This window comes from Bos indicus, chromosome 1 (assembly GCF_029378745.1).
Source record: "Bos indicus isolate NIAB-ARS_2022 breed Sahiwal x Tharparkar chromosome 1, NIAB-ARS_B.indTharparkar_mat_pri_1.0, whole genome shotgun sequence".
NCBI lineage: Eukaryota > Metazoa > Chordata > Mammalia > Artiodactyla > Bovidae > Bos > Bos indicus.
In genome coordinates this window covers 135,411,480-135,431,036 of record NC_091760.1, presented here as the reverse complement: position 1 = coordinate 135,431,036, position 19,557 = coordinate 135,411,480, and the positions used below count along the sequence as shown (strand labels likewise).

Below are 19,557 nucleotides of genomic sequence, written 5' to 3'. Positions count from 1 at the left end.
GCTTTTATCTAATCTACCATTCTCTTAATTCTTGAACATGTCCACAGCCTTTCTTTGTTTTGTGATTTTGATGCTCTGTGACTGCTGCTTAAAAAGACAAAATATTCCTCATTTGTCTGATGCTTCCTCATAGTTAGAGGCAGGTTATGCATTCTCCTACCCTGGAGTGCTACGTAGGTGATGGTGGACAATATATTTGCTGTAAAACATATGGTATGTGTATGGAATCTAGAGAAGGGAATGGCAACCCACTCCAGTATTCTTGCCTGGAGAACCCGTGGACAGAGGAGCCTGGTGGGCCACAGTCCATGGGGTTGCAAGAGTCGGACACAACTGAAGCAACTTAACACACTTAACACACATGTCTATGGAAGGAGGCTAAAGAAACTGGTGACAAGGATTGTCTTTGGAGAAGACAAGTGGGAATCAAGAGGAGAGAAGTGGGGAGGAGAGTGATTTTTTACTATGTGTCCTTATACACCTTCTGAATTGTGTTCTAGGCATATGCAGAACCTATTCACAAGCTAAATTTTAAAAAATTCAATAAGGTGGGTGGGTCTGGTATGATTACCCCATCTTGCATATGGAGAAACTGCCTCAAAGAGGGTAAAGTGAAAGTGAAAGTTGTTGAGTCGTGTCTCTTTGCCACCCCATGGACTATACAGTCCATGGAATTCTCCAGGCCAGAATACTGGATTGGTTAGCTGTTCCCTTCTTCAGGGGATCTTCCCAAACCAGGGATCAATCCCACGTTGCAGGCGGCTTATTTACTAGCTGAGCCACCAGGGAAGCCCCAAAGAGGATAAGGGAACAGCAGGAAGGCTCCAAGACGAGTGCTGTGTCTGATGTCATTCAGACTGCTCCTCTGATACCCAGATGGGCAGGTTACAACATTGGAGGGGCCAGTGAGGGTGGGGTGTCAGGGAAGGCTGATGTCATTCAAACTGCTCCTCTGATACCCAGATGGGCAGGTTACAACATTGGAGGGGCCAGTGAGGTGGGGTGTCAGGGAAGGCTTCCCAGGGGGAGATACTAAGCTGAGCATAGAAAGGTGAGAAATTAGCCAGGTGACCAGGGTTACAGGACGAGGGGTGGAGTGAGGGAAGAGGAGCAGGAAGGAGTGTATTTCAAACAGAAAATGTCTTGGACCCAGGGTAACAGGCTTGCATAAGTGCACATGCCCTTCAGATCTGCAAAGAAGATGAGGGTCTTCCTTGGCAGTGCCACCCGACTGTGTAGGGGGAAGCCTGGGCTTCCTCTAACATTGTATCAGCTCTGCACATGGAACAGTCTCCTCTCAGTCTGAGTGTTCAGTCTATTTGGAGCTGAAATCCCTTGTGTGGCTGGTTTCCAGTCTTTTGGAACAGTCACTGTCCTGCCCTTCCTCTCCTCAAGATGCTGTCTGGGAATTTGGGTAAATAAGGGTCCTTATTATAACGAGAAGTTTAGGGAGGCCCTCAACACACCAGGTCCTCTGGACCTCTGCTACTCTCTTTGAGGAGAGGGGCATCGGCTCCTGGCAGTTGACATGGAGTTGAGACCAAGCCATATAACAACCAGGGCTAATGTGCTCCATGGCAGCTCTGGAATTTGCAGGACCCAGTGGCCCCTTGTTCAAAAATCTAGAATAAAAGTACTACTACAGGACTTCCCTGGTGGTGCAGTGGATAAGAATCCATCTGCCGAAACAGGGGACAGGGGTTCCGTCCCTGGTTCGGGAAGGTTCCACATGCCTCAGAGCAATTAAGTCCATGCACCACAATTACTAAGCCCGAGCACTTAGAGCCTGTGTTCCACAATGAAGAGAAAGCCGGCACAGAGCAACAAAGACCCAGCACAAACAAAAATAAATTAGTAAATGAAAAAAAATTTCAAAGTACCACCATAAGTACTAAAATATCATTTTTACTTTCTTTTGCAATCTCTTTCTTGATTCATCATGGTGTTTTTTTATTCAATATTTATTGTCATATTTATGTAAAAAAATAAAATTTTATACTGTTACTATGAATTTTACCATTCATCTTCCAATTGTACAATGCCAGTTTTAAATAAAAAATTTAAGAGCATTTAACTCATATACAAGAATCACAGAAATTATGCAACTTATATTTCATAGATCATGCATGCACTTGTATTTTACTTATAACAAACAGTGAAAATGTTGCATAAAGACAACATTTTAATTTTACATCTTGGTATGCTCACATGGCACCAACATTCTCTGCCTTCACCTTACTGATAATTAAAGGACTGAATATCAGATGAACTCTGGGTTACCCTATCATTTATCTGTCATCATTTTCAAAGTGAGTGACTAAATGATATAGGGAAGTAACACAAGTCAGAAAGGATATGGAGGGGTTCCTCGGTTTCTTGTGTTGCCTAAAACACCATGGCCTTCTTCCTGCATTTGAAGCAACTTCTAATTCCAATGGAAAGCATGGCCTCTCAGGGCTGTGGGCTCCCACTCACTCACTCACAGATCGAAACACCCTTACCTGTACTCACTTGGAGTCTTGCTAAAAGCCCACATGTTGTGAGTCCTGGCACATGTGCAGATGAAAGACACACACACACTAAACATCAGCCTTTGTCCTACTGGACTTCACTCACAAAGCACACGTTCAAAGGTAGAATTAATACAAATTCAAAATAGGAACACAGAGCATTAAATTAATGCTTGCATGGAGGTCCTTCCGAGTGCATGTCAGAATACAAGGTAAGTGCGTTGTGGAAGCTACATGGCAGGCATTATCTATGTTTTGTGAGAACAAAGGCTGCAGTGGGCGATGGCACGTTACACTGGTCTCCTCTGCTCATGGACATTTTCCCTGGTCCCATTGGATCGCATTTACAAAACCTAAGCTCAAAGAGAACATGAGTTAGATTTTAAAACAGTAACAGTCCACCATCTTGTTAAACTGAGTATGGGCCCCTCTGAGTGCAGGGTCCCCTGAGGGTGTGGAGGGCTGCCCCCTTCTGCTCTCCTCCTCCTGCCTGATGGATGTGGGATATAATGGCAGGGCTTCAGCAGCCATCGTGGCCATGAGAGCTGTGCCTAGGACTGGCGGTGAGAAAAGATCAGGTGGATCTGGTATTTCACACTTTACCAGCCTGAATAGCCAAACTCAATGCTTTTATATGAGAGAATAAATCTGTAAGTGCTCTAAGATACTGTTAAATTGTGTTTTTAATCTACTATGTTATTGTTCAGTTGCTCACTCATGTCTGACTCTTTGTGACCTCATGGACTGCTGAACACCAGGGTTCCTTCAGTTCAGTTCAGTTCAGTCACTCAGTCCTGTCTGACTCTTTGCAACCCATGTACTGCATCAGGCCAGTCTTCTCTGTCTATCACTGACTCCCGGAGCTTGCTCAAACTCATGTCCGTTGAGCCATTGATCCCATTCAACCATCTCATCCTCTGTGATCCCCTTCTCCTCCTGCCTTCAGTCTTCCCCAGTATCTGGCTTCCTTGACCTTCACTATCTCCCTGAGTCTGCTCAAACTCATGCCCATTGAGTTGATGATGCCATCCAACAATCCCATCCTCTGTTGCCCTCTTCTCCTCTTGCTCTCAGTCTTTCTCAGCATCAGGGTCTTTTCCAATGAGTTAACTCTTTGCATCAGGTGCCACAGTATTGGAACTTCAGCTTCAGCATCAATCCTTCCAATGAATATTCAGGGTTGATTTCCTTTAGGATTGACTGGTTTGATCTCCTTGCTGTCCAAGGGACTCTCAAGAGTCTCTCCAGCATCACAGTATGAAAGCATCAATTATTTAGCACTCACCCTTCCTTATGGTCCAACTCTCACATCCATACATGATTACTGGAAAAGCCATAGCTTTGACTACATGGACCTTTGTTGACAGAGTAATGTCTCTGCTTTTTAATACAAAGTCAAGGTTTAAAAGTCAAGACTTTTCTTCCAAGGAGCAAGTGTCTTTTAATTTCATGGCTGCAGTCACCATCTGCAGTGATTTTGGAGCCCAAGAAAATAAAATCTGTCACTGTTTCCATTTTTTCCCCATCTATTTGCCATGAAGTGATGGGACCAGATGCTGTGATCTTAGATTTTGAATGTTGAATTTTAAGCCAGCATTTTCACTTTGTTCTTTAACCTTCATCAAGAGGCTCTTTAGTTCCTCTTTGCTTTCTGCCATTAGGGTGATGTTATCTGCATATTGAGGTTATTGATATTTCTACCTGCAATCTTGATTCCAGCTTGTGCTTCATCCAGCCCAGCATTTCACATGATGTACTCTACATATAAATTAAATAAACATGGTGACTGTAAACAGCCTTGACATACTCCTTTCCCAATTTGGAATCAATCTGTTGTTCCATGTCTGGTTCTAACTGTTGCTTCTTGACCTGCATACAGGTTTCTTAGGAGGCAGGTCAGTTGGTCTGGTATTCCCATATCTCTAAGAATTTTCCACAGTTTAAGCTGCTATAAACCAAACCTAATCCTATCTGATACAGCACCCTTGTGTTCCTGCATCTGTTGGGATACAGGAATTTCTGAATCCTTCAAGCCACTTGGAGGCCAAGGGGAGCCAGAGAAAGAACTTCTAGGTCAAATACGTGCTGCTGCTGCTAAGTCATCTCAGTCGTGTCCGACTCTGTGTGACCCCATAGACGGCAGCCTGCTCCCTACAGTTGTGAGTGCTGTGTCACTTTCTGGGTCAATCTGAATTGCCCTTCTGGGGTATTTATCTTAGTCCAGGGTTTGACAAACTATTAATGTGTGGCTCAGGGGCTGTCCAGCAACACAGCCATGCTCATTAACGTAGTCTATGGCTGCTTTTGGCTGCAAAGAATATAACCTGAATGGTCTAGTGGTTTTCCCTACTTTCTTCAATTTAAGTCTGAATTTGGTAATAAGGAGTTCATGATCTGAGCCACAGTCAGCTCCTGGTCTTGTTTTTGCTGACTGTATAGAGATTCTCCATCTTGTGTTGTTCTTCCAACAACACAAGAGAAGACTCTACACATGGACATCACCAGATGGTCAACACCAAAATCAGATTGATTATATTCTTTGCAGCCAAAGATGGAGAAGCTCTATACAGTCAACAAAAACAAGACTAGGAGCTGACTGTGGCTCAGATAATGAACTGCTTATTACCAAATTCAGACTTAAATTGAAGAAAGTAGGTAAAACCACTAGACCATTCAGGTATGACCTAAATCAAATCCCTTATGATTATACAGTGAAGTGAGAAATAGATTTAAGGGTCTAGATCTGATAGAGAGACTGCTTGATGAACTATGGAATGAAGTTCGTGACATTGTACAGGAGACAGGGATCAAGACCATCCCCATGGAAAAGAAATGCAAAAAAGCAAAATGGCTGTCTGGGGAGGCCTTACAAATAGCTGTGAAAAGAAGAGAAGCGAAAAGCAAAGGAGAAAAGGAAAAATATAAGCACCTGAATGCAGAGTTCCAAAGAATAGCAAGAAGAGATAAGAAAGCCTTCCTCAGCAATCAATGCAAAGAAATAGAGGAAAACAACAGAATGGGAAAGACTAGAGATCTCTTCAAGAAAATTAGAGATACCAAGGGAACATTTCATGCAAAGATGGGCTTGATAAAGGACAGAAATGGTATGGACCTAACAGAAGCAGAAGATATTAAGAAGAGGTGGCAAGAATACACAGAAGAACTGTACAAAAAAGATCTTCATGACCCAGATAATCACGATGGTGTGATCACTCACCTAGAGCCAGACATCCTGGAATGTGAAGTCAAGTGGGCCTTAGAAAGCATCACTACAAACAAAGTTAGTGGAGGTGATGTAATTCCAGTTGAGCTATTTCAAATCCTGAAAGATGATGCTGTGAAAGTGCTGCACTCAATATGCCAGCAAATTTGGAAAACTCAGCAGTGGCCACAGGACTGGAAAAGGTCAGTTTTCATTCCAATCCCAAAGAAAGGCAATGCCAAAGAATGCTCAAACTACCACACAGTTGCACTCATCTCACATGCTAGTCAAGTAATGCTCAAAATTCTCCAAGCCAGGCTTCAGCAATACGTGAACCCTGAACTTCCTGATCAAGCTGCCTTTGGAAAAGGCAGAGGAACCAGAGATCAAATTGCCAACATCCACTGGATCATGGAAAAAGCAAGAGAGTTCCAGAAAAACATCTATTTCTGCTTTACTGACTATGCCAAAGCCTTTGACTGTGTGGATCACAATAAACTGTGGAAAATTCTTCAAGAGATGGGAATACCAGACCACCTGACCTGCCTCTTGAGAAATTTGTATGCAAGTCAGGAAGCAACAGTTAGAACTGGACATGGAACAACAGACTGGTTCCAAATAGGAAAAGGAGTACATCAAGGCTGTATATTGTCACCCTGCTTATTTAACTTCTATGCAGAGTACATCATGAGCAATGCTGGGCTGGAAGAAGCACAAGCTGGAATCAAGATTGCCAGGGGAAATATCAATAACCTCAGATATGCAGATGACACCACTCTTATGGCAGAAAGTGAAGAAGAACTAAAAAGCCTCTTGATGAAAGTGAAGGAGGAGAGTAAAAAAGTTGGCTTAAAGCTCAACATTCAGAAAACGAAAATCATGGCATCTGGTCCCATCCCTTCATGGCAAATAGATGGGAAAACAGTGGAAACAGTGTCAGACTTTATTTTTTTGGGCTCCAAAATCACTGCAGATGGTGATTGCAGCCATGAAATTAAAAGACGCTTACTCCTTGGAAGGCAAGTTATGACCAACCTAGATAGCATATTGAAAAGCAGAGACAGTACCTTGCCAACAAAGGTTCATCTAGTCAAGGCTATGGTTTTTCCAGTGGTCATGTATGGATGTGAGAGTTGGACTGTGAAGAAGGCTGAGCGCCAAAGAATTGATGCATTTGAACTGTGGTGTTGGAGAAGACTCTTGAGAGTCCCTTGGACTGCAAGGAGACCCAACCAGTCCATTCTGAAGGAGATCAGCCCTGGGATTTCTTTGGAAGGAATGATGCTAAAGCTGAAAGTCCAGTACTTTGGCCACCTCATGCGAAGAGTTGACTCATTGGAAAAGACTCTGATGCTGGTAGGGATTGGGGGCAGGAGAAGAAGGGGACGACAGAGGATAAGATGGCTGGATGGCATCACTGACTTGATGGATGTGAGTCTGAGTGAACTCTGGGAGTTGGTGATGGACAGGGAGGCCTGGCATGCTGGGATTTATGGTGTCGCAAAGAGTCGGACATGACTGAGCAACTGAACTGAACTGACTGATGGCTGCTTTTGAGCTGTGATGGCCAAGCTGAATCGTTTTGAGATGGTTCTATTCACTGAAGGGCTTCCCTGGTAGCTCAGCTGGTATAGTGTCTGCCTGCAATTCAGGAGACCCCAGTTCGATTCCTGGCTTGGGAAGATCCCCTGGAGACAGGGTACGCTACCCACTCCAGTATTCATGGGCTTACCTGGTGGCTCAGAAAGAGTACACCTGCAATGCGGGAGACCAGGATTTGATCCCTGGGTTGGGAAGATCCCCTGGAGGAGGACATGGCAACCCATTCCAGTGTTCTTGCCTGGAGAATCCCCATGGACAGAGGAGCCTGGCAGGTTCCAGTCCATGGGGTCACAAAGAGTGAGACATGACTGAGCGACTCAGCACAGCTACTCACTGGAAGCTTTAGGGAAAAGTTTGCTAACTCCTATCTTAAAAAATTTCACTAAGAACACCACTAATTCCCCCAACTCATCTACCCTTGTGGCCTTCACCATCTGCTCAGGGATATGCTGGTAAATGTTTAACCATAGGCCTCTCTAGGAGGTAAAAATGCATAGAATCAGCCATATCTTTCGTGTAAATATTCACACTATGGCTGATTCAAGCTAACAACATGATGCCAGTGACAGCTGGGAGGAGATGAAGACAATCTGCTCTGAGGAAGTTAAGACACCTTCAGTACAGCCCTGGAGCCACTTCCTTTACATCTGGCCTGTGCTCTTTAACAGAACCCTAAACCCTAATCAACCAGGCCTGGCTTTGATATACTAATTGCAGCTAAAGGAATTTAAGGAATTTAGCTCCCTGGCTTTCAGCGAAGTAAAATTTCCCCTTTACTTTGTCAAGGTTTCTGTTCTGTTCATTTCATTACATGTTTTGTCTAGAGAGTGAATCTAAGATATTAAATACCATTATTACAACATGTAATTCTGATGTTACAATTGTGTAAATATTATCTGCCAGAGAGTCAGGTTGCATGAGTGGAGCTCTAAAGAAGAAAATAACCTTCAGCTTCTAAACATCTGTAGGTCAAAGAAGAATGTTCCAGAGATCCAATTCCAAAACGAGTATCTGTTTATTTTTTTTCTTTGTTTATATTTCTTCCAACATGCAGCTTCTATTTTTAAAATCTCACTTACTGTTTTTTTGAATTATTTTGTTTTAGTGGGACATTTTCTTGAATGATATTTTTCACTGGCTGTTCTTTAATGTTACCTTTTCTGACTCCTTGGATTTCAGAAAATGTCTTTATTTTTATCTTCCCTTTTGGTGGTATTTTTGGTTGGCTGTAGAGTTCCAGATTCAAATTAATTTTATTTCAAAACCTGATGCAAAATCTGATGTCAGACTTAATCGCATTTCTTCATATGTAACCTGTTTTTTTTTTTCTTTCTGGAAGAGTATATGATTTTTCTCTTTACGCTTTAAGTTCTGAAATTTTACCCAAGTGCAATTAACATGTTATTTCTTTATTCATCTTCATTGGCCCTTAGTGGGACCCTTAAAAAAAAAACACAAATCCAAAAGAAAACATTTTATTTGGTTTAATACCAAAATATATTATGAGGAAAATAAAGATGACAATAATAGCAACATGAAGATAATTCCAGTTAACATTTATTTATTTATTTTAAAAATTTGGCCTTACTAGGTCTTTGTTTGGAGAAGGAAATGGCAACCCACTCCAGTGTTCTTGCCTGGAGAAGCCCATGGATGGAGAAGCCTGGTGGGCTTTAGTCCATGGGGTCGCACAGGGTCGGACACGACTGAAGCGATTTGGCAGGTCTTTGTTGAGGTGCACAGGCTCAGTAGTTGCCACATGTGAGCTTAGTTGCCCTGTGGTATGTGAGATCTTAATTTCTTGATCAGGGCAAACCCACATCCCCTGTATTGGAAAGTGGATTTTTAACCACTGGACCACCAGGCAAGTTCACAGTTAACATTTTTAAAAAGCATAACACAATAAAATGTCCTGCAAAAAGCAAAACAGTTCTGTACTGCATAAAAATGAAAGCTCCAGCCCTCTTCGGGCTTCCCAGGTGGCATTAGTGGTAAAGAACCCACCTGCCAATGCAGGAGACAAAAGACTCGGGTTCAGTCCCTGGGTTGGGAAGATCCCCTAGTGGAGGGCATGACAACTCACTCCAGTTGTCTTTTTGCCTGGAGAATCCCATGGACAGAGGAACCTGGATGGCTACAGTACATGGGGTTGCAAAGAGTCGGACATGACTGACGTGACTTAGCATGTACGCACAGCCCTTTTCAGGCCTCACCTGCAGTCCCTCTCTCCTTTTTCCTTGGTTCATTGAGTCCATCCTTCCAGGAAAAAATATTTCTACTGGTGAATAGAATTCACTTTTGGAAAGTACACAACGCATGCACTTAACACAATCAGCTCTCCCTCACTTCACTCCCTCAGGGATCTAACTGTGATAAGGAAGAACAAATCCGACTCCATATTGGATCTGTTTCTTTTACTTTAATCTTTGTATTCTACTGCTTTCCCCACAAGTTAAGGATGTTGCCTATAGCCTGAAACATACAGGATAGCCCATCCTCAAGGCTCTGACTTTCAAAGGTGTAACGTGTTTCCGTTAGTAGAGAGATAAAAAGTTGCAGAACAGAAAATAACATTAGTTTTGTTGCAGGTTTACATAAACATCATGACTTGACTTAGGCAGACAGCAACAAGAACAAAGGATTCCAGCACCAAGGAGTTTGTAACAACCAACTACACCTCCCCCCCTTTTAAAATAAGGTGAAGTGAAAGTGAAAGTTTCTCAGTCTGTCTGTGTCTTTGTGACCCAGTGGATTATGTAGTCTCCAGGCCAGAATACTGGAGTGGGTAGCGTCCCCTTCTCCAGGAGATCTTCCCAACCCATGGATCGAACCCAGGTCTCCCACATTGCTTGCGGATTCTTTACCAGCTGAGCTATCAGGGAAGCTCTTTTAATATAAAAGAAATCTGAATTCTAACTTGAGTAAGATGGTCGTTTGGGACACTAGTCCACCATCTTTTCAGCCTGCTGGCTTTCTGGAAAGTCACTATTCCTTGCCCTAACAACTTCTGTATTTATTGACCTGTCGTGAAGTGAAGAGTAGGAGCTTGGACTCGCTAACATAGCCAGTACCTTGTTGATGAACATTTAGATAATCTCAAGTTTTATATCTATACAGACAATGCTATAATAAACACTGGATGACTAAAGGTATCTTGACATTCTTTAATGACTATATGCAAGGGATAAATTCCAAGTAGTGATATTGCTGGAATAATGAATATGGACATTTTATTTTTTGATCTTTTTTTTTGGTGCCAATTTGCCCTGTAAAAAATTTGTACATTTCATTCTCAATAGCAGGTTATCAGAGTGTTTCATTCTTTGCTAGCTTTTTAATAGTAGGCATTATCAGGCTCTCTGAGTACTGCCAGTCTGGATAGGTGACAGTATCGTTGCTTTCACATGAGTTTCTTCGGCTGAGTGTATGGCTTAGTATCATTTCCTGTGTTTACTGGCCCTCTGAATGTCTTTTTCCTGGTTCCCTATCTATGTCCTTGGCTTCAGGTGACCTGCGTCCTTCTGTGCCTTCTCCAGTTGTCTCCTCTCTCCTGCGTCCTCTGCCTTTCCCCTGTATACTCACATCTACACTCGTCCTTGTGGCATTTTATTTTTATCTCACATTTTCCAACTGTTGGTCTTTTCACTCTGCCTTCAAGAAAATGTTGTCCACCATTATCTCGCCAACATTCAGCTTGCTTTTTTAAAAAAATGTATAAACAAAATGTGGTTTATCCAGTTTATAGATAGCACTGTCCTGCAATTTCTTACTCCTGATACCCTTTCCTGAACATTTTAGCAGTGTTTTTTTTGGTATGTATCTCTGTATTTTTTAACTCTTTGTATTTCTCAATCCAGACATTTATCTTGATTTCCTGTCATGGAAGATGAAGAGTTAACCGTACTACCATCTCCCCCATTCTCTCCATCCTGCTGCAACAGTTGTGCCCGACTTTTGGTTAATATATTAGTTGCTTTTTGAGATAAATATGTGAGTGTAGTTCATGGCTGAGTTAAAGTGTACATTATTATTATATTTCTTTTGTTGCTTCCCCTGGAATTAATAATTACCTTAAAAATCTTTTTCTTGACTTTAGTTTTACATGCATCTTTAATTAATGAGTTTTATTTTTAGCTGCACTGGATCCTTATTGCTATGCACAGGTTTTCTCTAGCTGTGGTGAGTGGAGGCTGCTCCCTAGTTGCAGTGAGCAGGCTTCTCATTGCAGTGGCTTCTCTTGTGGTGGAACTTGGACTCTGGAGAACAGGCTCAGTACTTGTGGAGCCTGGGCTTAGTGGCCCTGTGGCATCTTCCCAGACCAGGGGTTGAACCTGTGTCCCTGCATTGGCAGGCAGATTCTCAAGCACTGGAGCACCAGGGAAGCCCTACATTCATGTCATTTTAAAATTTATTTTTAGTTTAAGGATAATTACAATATTGTGTTGGTTTCTGCCATACATCAACATGGATCAGCCATAGGTATACATATGTCTCCTCCCTCTTGAGCCTACCTCCCACCCCTCTAGGTTGTCACAGAGCACTCATAGAGCTCTCTGAGCCTACATACATCTTTAACCAAAGCCTTCTAAACCCTCCAAAAAAAAAAAAAACTGCAAATGCCTTCTGAATTTGGAAGAGCCCTTTTCCATGGAATGGCTCCTTCCTTTGTTTCTCTCCCTCTTGAGGTTTGAGGACAGAACCAGGAAAGACAGGATCAGGGCTCTTGGGGAGGAATGAGAGTCAGGAAAGAAACAGATTCCTGGTTTTTCTTCCTGGGGCCTAGGAAGGGGAAAACAGATCCACAGCAATCTGGAACTGGAGCTTCAGGGGTCAGCTGTCTGAACTCGGAGTGTCTCTACAGACATGGTACTTTCGATGGGGGGTGGTTCCCGATCCCTCTCCCACACCAGCCCATGCCCAAGCTGAATAGCTGTGCCGGACCTTTACAGGAGGGCTTGTAACCCTATAGCAGTGTCAGTGTTTCATATTAGCTCCAGCGAGGTTGCATTTATCTAAGAATGGTATGTTGAGGGTAGAGGGGTATGTGATGAGTCATGCTTGGTGGAGGCAGACGTGAACCAAAGGCAGCCCTTAATGTCTCCAGCTGGGCAAATGGGATGGGACAAGTGGAGCAGAGAGAGACCAAGTCATGATGAGGGGGAAGTTTAACCTGGGCAAAGCACTTCCCTGACCACAGCACCTTCCTTTCCTACCCCTGCTCAGCACAGAACAGGTGTTTAATAAGTAATATAAACCCTAAGCAATGTGAGCTCAGGGCACCTCTCAAGGCTGTTGGCATGTTAGAAGTTTGTAATTTGGAGGCAGGATGGGGAGCACAGTAACAAGCGGTCCATGAATTTTGATATAATTTTATTCAATGAGTTGTAGGAGGACCAAGAGGGGCCCAGAAGGGCTCACTAGGACTTGGCGATCTCTTTTGGGACACCAGCCCCTCCTTTCTCCACCAGCAAACCCTTCTTTCTGCAGGTGGGCAGGGGGACTCTCAGAAGTTGCTAGTTTTGAACAGAACCAAATTTTAGCTGAATGCAACCCCAGAGATGAGGTAGGGGTAATTGAAAGACTGCACCTCAGAATTTCCCCTGGCTTTATCTGGATTGTGCAGGCCCCAGCACTTTCCAAAAATGCTGGGCAGTGACACACTTCTGGCAGGGCACCTGAGCAGAGAAGTCTTTACTCTGCCTGGTCTGGCTTTGTGCACTTTACAGGATTCTGTCCTGATGGCTGCAGGGAATGCAATCATTAGTCCCCAGGCCACCAGTCTAGACTGACCCACTGACATCCCTGTTGTTTGGCCCTGATCTCTATCTGAAAGTGTCCTGTGTCTCGTCCTGTGTCCTGGCTCATTTTGATAACCTTGCCCAGCTCATAGTAGGTGACCAATAAGTAATTGTTGTGTGACTCAATACTCCCCATCCTCTCTCAGAGCTGAGCTTACAGTGTGATTAGAGGAATAGGTGACACTGGCTTCCCCTTTGTCAGCACTGCTCCCCCACGCACCGCCCCCGCCTCAGAAGGAACCCTGAGCATCTTCCAGAGCTCTCTGCCTTTCTACTGCAGCTGTGCTTGCACAGACACACACACACACACACACACACACACACACACAGAAGCTGATGCTCACCATCACTGCCCAGGACAGTCACTGCTCATTTGTGTCTCTTAGCACAGAAACACAAGAGTTCCTGCTCATGGTTTCCCATCTCCCTCCAGGGCTTCCCCCAGAGATATTTTCCAAGTGTTTTTAAATGTCTAGAGGCATTCACATCAATCAATGATATTACAGCACAGTTCTTCCTATGTGCTTAGTATTTTTCCCTACTTTTCACTCAGCATCTCATTTACTCCTAGCAACAACTCCAATACTCAGAGAAGTTAATTTGCCTGGGACACAGAGGAACACAGAGAGAGAGCCAGGTCTTCCCTGCCCGTGTCTGTGCGATTAACTGCACCACAAGACTTGAACACCACAGCCGGGGTTCAGCAAGTGTTAACAGCAGGAGGTATGCTGAGGTTCTAAGGCACTCGTGTCCCAACCACCAGGGGCCGCTGTTTCCCCGTGCTCCGGTCAGGAACCCGGCCGCAGTTCCAGACTCATCCAGTTCGTCCTCTATAGAACACACACCGGGCTTGGACTTGTGAGCCCAAGGGCGTCCCCCAGACTCTCGGAGACCAGCCCTCAGCACAAACTTCAGGCTGCATGCAACCCAGGTAGACAAAGGGAGCGCCGTGGAGGTTAACCATTGCGGATGGTACAGCAGATGTCTAAACTGGAGAATGTGATGCCTCTGCTCTCTTGCAATTTCTTGCCAGTGGTTTCAAGGGGCATGGCTAGTGTCAGGTTCTCTTCCAGAAAGAGGAAGGTTGGCTTTCAGAGATGTGGGCCCCTGGGGTGGGAGAATCCACAGTTAGACCCCTGGTCTCCAAATTGGGGTATTCATGGTGATCTGTTGGAGGTCCAGGGAGAAAATACTAGTTTATGTATTTATTTATACTTTGAATCTAAAAGAAAGAATGTAGTTTCACTAACATTTGATATCCAAATTGGTGGTGGGTCTCTCACTTGGATGGATGTCAAATAGCCCTTTGTCAGCAAAGCATGTGTGACAGGGGTTATGTGTCCCTGTTAGGCTGAACTTATAGAGTGTATTATGTACTTTACCCAAAGTCTTTATAGTATGGGTAAGTAGCTTTTAATAATTCCCTAGAAAGAAACCAGAGTCTGAAGGTAACACAAATGATACCTGTACAGGTGACCCAGAGAAAGAGAAATGACTGAGCTGTCACTCAGCTCCTCGTATGAGGCCTTAGATGTATGTGACATAAAAACAAGGACAAACCATTCAGATCTGACAAGACATCATTCTCCCAAACCCAAACCTGTCAAAACCATTTAAATGATGTCTATTATAATTTATAGGGAGCTCTGCTATAATAGCAAACATACCTGGGCCTTGATGTCAGTAGTATTAGGGGTGGGAGTACAGCCACATGGCATATCAAGGGTACAGGCAAAAGCATGTTTGGAGGCTGAGGACCAGATCAAAAGGGCCTAGAGATCCCCAGTGTGTGCCACTTGCTGAGAGTGCCACATTCCTGGCCTCACGGTTCTCAGGGTTTGCTGTGGACCAAGGGCCTAAGCATTGGGTTTTGTAAGACTGTTGCTGACATTGCTCAAGGCCACTCATTGGAACGATGACACTTTGGGGTTTGGTTCTGATTCCTGCTGAGGCATTTCAAATCAGGTGGGTTTTGTTTGTTCTTGGTCTGCTTCACGAGTGCCCAATTCCTGTAACAGAAGGAGGAGGAAGGGGAAATGGGAGCCTTCTGTGGGTGACCCTCTTCTGGGCTCACTGGAGTAGACCTACTTTCTGGGACACCGTGCACAGTGGAGAGGCTTCCCCCTCAGTCCCAGACCACATGTACTTCCTTTCAAGGGCATAAGATTTAAAAAAAAAAAAAAATCAAGGGATTTGTCCAAATCTTGACATAGGGAGAGTTCATTCTAAGTGGACTCATGGATGCATGGTCACCTGTATCAGTTATTATCAGGGTGAACTTCCCTGGTGATCCAGTGGTTAAGAATCTGCCTTGCAATGCAGAGGATACGGGTTTGATCTCTGGTCAGGGAACTAAGATCCCACATGCTGTGGAGAAACCAAGCCCATGTGCTACAACTAAGACCCAACCCAGCCAAGTGCAGTTCAAGGACTGATGACATCAGGATTCTTTAGGATGACTTGGAAACATGGAGATCCAGTGTCCCACCTGAGGCCTCCTGACTCAGAATCTGTGAGTGGACTGGAAAAAAAAGCATTTAAAATATACCCTCATCCCCACTCCCACCAAGTGATGATTCTAAAGCACACTCATATTTTAAAAACTTTACTCCACATAATAATATTTTTGAAAACTGTAGTTTTCCAAAGGGCTTATGATCTGAATTCATTTTTCTCAATATGGGATAGGTAGGACCTGGTAGCCTTCTGTTGATTTTAAGCCCAAGGGTGGAATGAGGCTCACAGGAGGTCAATCACCCACCTAAATGTACAGGATGGGAACTGCCCAGTTCTGCTGCACACATTAAACTCACAGGGTGGAAGGGAGTGAGATGACAGTCCACACATCAGTGAAGTGGATGCTGGCTTCAAGTAACTCCATGGGAAGCAGAAAATTCTGGGGGCAAATTCAGTCCTAAAACCATATCCCATTACAGGTCCAGAGGGAAATACAAAGTCACTCATCTTTAGAAAGTGACCTCAGAACTCAAGCTTTAAAGTCTGGCCGATCTAACCGTGTGACCAGCAAAATCCATGGAGATTCTTTAGCAAAATCTAGCACAACGCAACCCACTCCAGTACTCTTGCCTGGAAAATCCCATGGACGGAGGAGCCTGCTGGGCTGCAGTCCATGGGGTCGCGAAGAGTCGGGCACGACTGAGCGACTTCACTTTCACTTTGCACTTACATGCATTGGAGAAGGAAATGGCAACCCACTCCAGTATTCTTGCCTGGAAAATCCCAGGGACAGAGGAGCCTAGTGGGCTGCCGTCTATGGGGTCACACAGAGTCTGACATGACTGAAGCGACTTAGCAGCAGCAGCAGCACAATGCATGATGGCCTCACAATACTGAGTCTAGAGTAGAGGCAAGAATTAGAGCTCCCTCTGAGGTTCGTGACATTGTACAAGAGACAGGGATCAAGACCATCCCCATGGAAAAGAAATGCAAAAAAGCAAAATGGCTGTCTGGGGAGGCCTTACAAATAGCTGTGAAAAGAAGAGAAACGAAAAGCAAAGGAGAAAGGAAAGATATAAGCATCTGAATGCAGAGTTCCAAAGCATAGCAAGAAGAGATAAGAAAGCCTTCCTCAGTGGTCAATGCAAAGAAATAGAGGAAAACAACAGAATGGGAAAGACTAGAGATCTCTTCAAGAAAATTAGAGATACCAAGGGAACATTTCATGCAAAGATGGGCTTGATAAAGGACAGAAATGGTATGGACCTAACAGAAGCAGAAGATATTAAGAAGAGGTGGCAAGAATACACAGAAGAACTGTACAAAAAAGATCTTCATGACCCAGATAATCATGATGGTGTGATCACTCACCTAGAGCCAGACATCCTGGAATGTGAAGTCAAGTGGGCCTTAGAAAGCATCACTAGGAACAAAGCTAGTGGAGGTGATGGAATTCCAGTTGAGCTATTTCAAATCCTGAAAGATGATGCTGTGAAAGTGCTGCACTCGATATGCCAGCAAATTTGGAAAACTCAGCAGTGGCCACAGGACTGGAAAAGGGCAGTTTTCATTCCAATCCCAAAGAAAGGCAATGCCAAAGAATGCTCAAACTACCACACAATTGCACTCATCTCACACGCTAGTAAAGTCATGCTCAAAATTCTCCAAGCCAGGCTTCAGCAATACGTGAACCGTGAACTTCCTGATGTTCAAGCTGGTTTTAGAAAAGGCAGAGGAACCAGAGACCAAATTGCCAACATCCGCTGGATCATGGAAAAAGCAAGAGAGTTCCAGAAAAACATCTATTTCTGCTTTATTGACTACGCCAAAGCCTTTGACTATGTGGATCACAATAAACTGTGGAAAATTCTTCAAGAGATGGCCATACCAGACCACCTGAGCTGCCTCTTGAGAAATCTGTATGCAGGTCAAGAAGCAACAGTTAGAACTGGACATGGAACAACAGACTGGTTCCAAATAGGAAAAGGAGTACATCAAGGCTGTATATTGTCACCCTGCTTATTTAACTTATATGCAGAGTACATCATGAGCAATGCTGGGCTGGAAGAAGCACAAGCTGGAATCAAGATTGCCGGGGGAAATATCAATAACCTCAGATATGCAGATGACACCACCCTTATGGCAGAAAGTGAAGAAAAACTAAAAAGCCTCTTGATGAAGGTGAAAGAGAAGAGTGAAAAAGTTGGCTTAAAACTCAACATTCAGAAAACAAAGATCATGGCATCCGGTCCCGTAACTTCATGGGAAATAGATGGGGAAACAGTGGAAACACTGTCAGACTTTATTTTGGGGGGCTCCAAAATCATTGCAGATGGTGACTGCAGCCATGAAATTAAAAGACGCTTACTCCTTGGAAGAAAAGTTATGACCAACCTAGATAGCATATTCAAAAGCAGAGACATTACTTTGCCAACAAAGGTTCGTCTAGTCAAGGCTATGGTTTTTCCTGTGGTCATGTATGGATGTGAGATTTGGACTGTGAAGAAAGCTGAGCGCCGAAGAATTGATGCTTTTGAACTAGAGAAAACTCTTGAGAATCCCTTGGACAGCAAGGAGATCCAACCAGTCCATTCTGAAGGAGATCAGCCCTGGGATTTCTTTGGAAGGAATGATGCTAAAGCTGAAACTCCAGTAGTTTGGCCACCTCATGTGAAGAGTTGACTCATTGGAAAAGACTCTGATGCTAGGAGGGATTGGGGGCAGGAGGAGAAGGGGACGACAGAGAATGAGATGGCTGGATGGCATCACTGACTCGATTGACATGAGTCTGAGTGAACCCCGGAAGTTGGTGATGAACAGGGTGGCCGGTGTGCTGCGATTCATGGGGTCGCAAAGAGTTGGACACGACTGGGCGACTGAACTGAACTGAACTTCTGGCAGAGCCTCCCTCCAACCCCCTCACCTCCCCACCATCCATCCCTTCCACCTCCCACTCCCACAAATAAGACCCTCCTGCCCATGCTCTGCCCAGCCTTCCTCTGCTTTGCTGCTCATCACATCACACTGTACTGGATGGATTGGCATCTCTCTCCCTCAGTGGACGGTAAGTCTCCTGGGGTAGGTCCTGAGTCAGTTTGTGAAGAACAGAGCATTCTTCACAGGTTTGTGAAGTGAATAGACTCATCACTGGGTCTTTTGCGTCCTTCAGAAATACCTCAAGCTCCTCACACTCCACCGAGACAGAGCTCTGGCACTGCCATTCAAGGAACTGCTGGGGTGTTGTGACAGTCTGGAACATCCATTTTCTGTGTCAGGGGAAGAGGCAGACCTGGAGCTGGGGCTGCCATCTCAAACCAGAGCTGCAGGGCCACCAGCCACCTTGTCTACCACTCTGGGCCTACCTCCTGGCCAGGTAAAAAGGGACCACAGTGTTTTCCTCCCTTGAGAGGCTGAGAAAACAACTGAGCAAGGTAAGCCAGCTCTCAAGGTCAAGGTAAGCTAGCAATCAAGGCCAAGCTCCAATCCAGTGCCCCTGTGCCCTGCCCTTTCTTACAGCTGAGGTGCTGGCCAACGAGAGTTTGGTTTCCGCTTTCCCATCTTTCCTGGCAACATTCACAACCCTCTCTGATGGTGAGCAATGCAAGTTCCAGGCATGCCTTCTTTCATTACTGGCTGCTCAGGTGTCACTTTAACTACAGGGTGAGTACCTAACCGGTAATGGGCTGATAAACATGCAAATTTCCATATGCAAACAATGTGAGGGTGCAACTTCTTTCCCACTAAGAAAGATACCTACAACAAGCTGAGAAAGTTGGGTGTGAGCCCATGCCTTCCTGGCATTGTCCAGCATTCCATTGACCAGGTATCTGGGGAAACAAGCTGCCTGTCCCCTCAGGCAGAAGTGAGTAAACAGCACACACTTCTCTTCTTCAAGACCCTGGAGGGTGACTTAAACAGGTATAGCCCAGTCCTGGTTCTGGGTATAAGCCCTTTTTTTGCTTACCTGTTTCGGTGATGTTTTGAGGTT

At 44.4% G+C, this 19,557-nt stretch overlaps 1 long non-coding RNA gene across 1 annotated transcript in view; it reads left to right on the top strand.

Annotated features, from left to right (window-relative positions):
- Positions 1–19,557, top strand: part of LOC139184541 (uncharacterized) — a 43,501-nt gene that overhangs the window by 20,706 nt on the left and 3,238 nt on the right. The window lies entirely within an intron of this gene.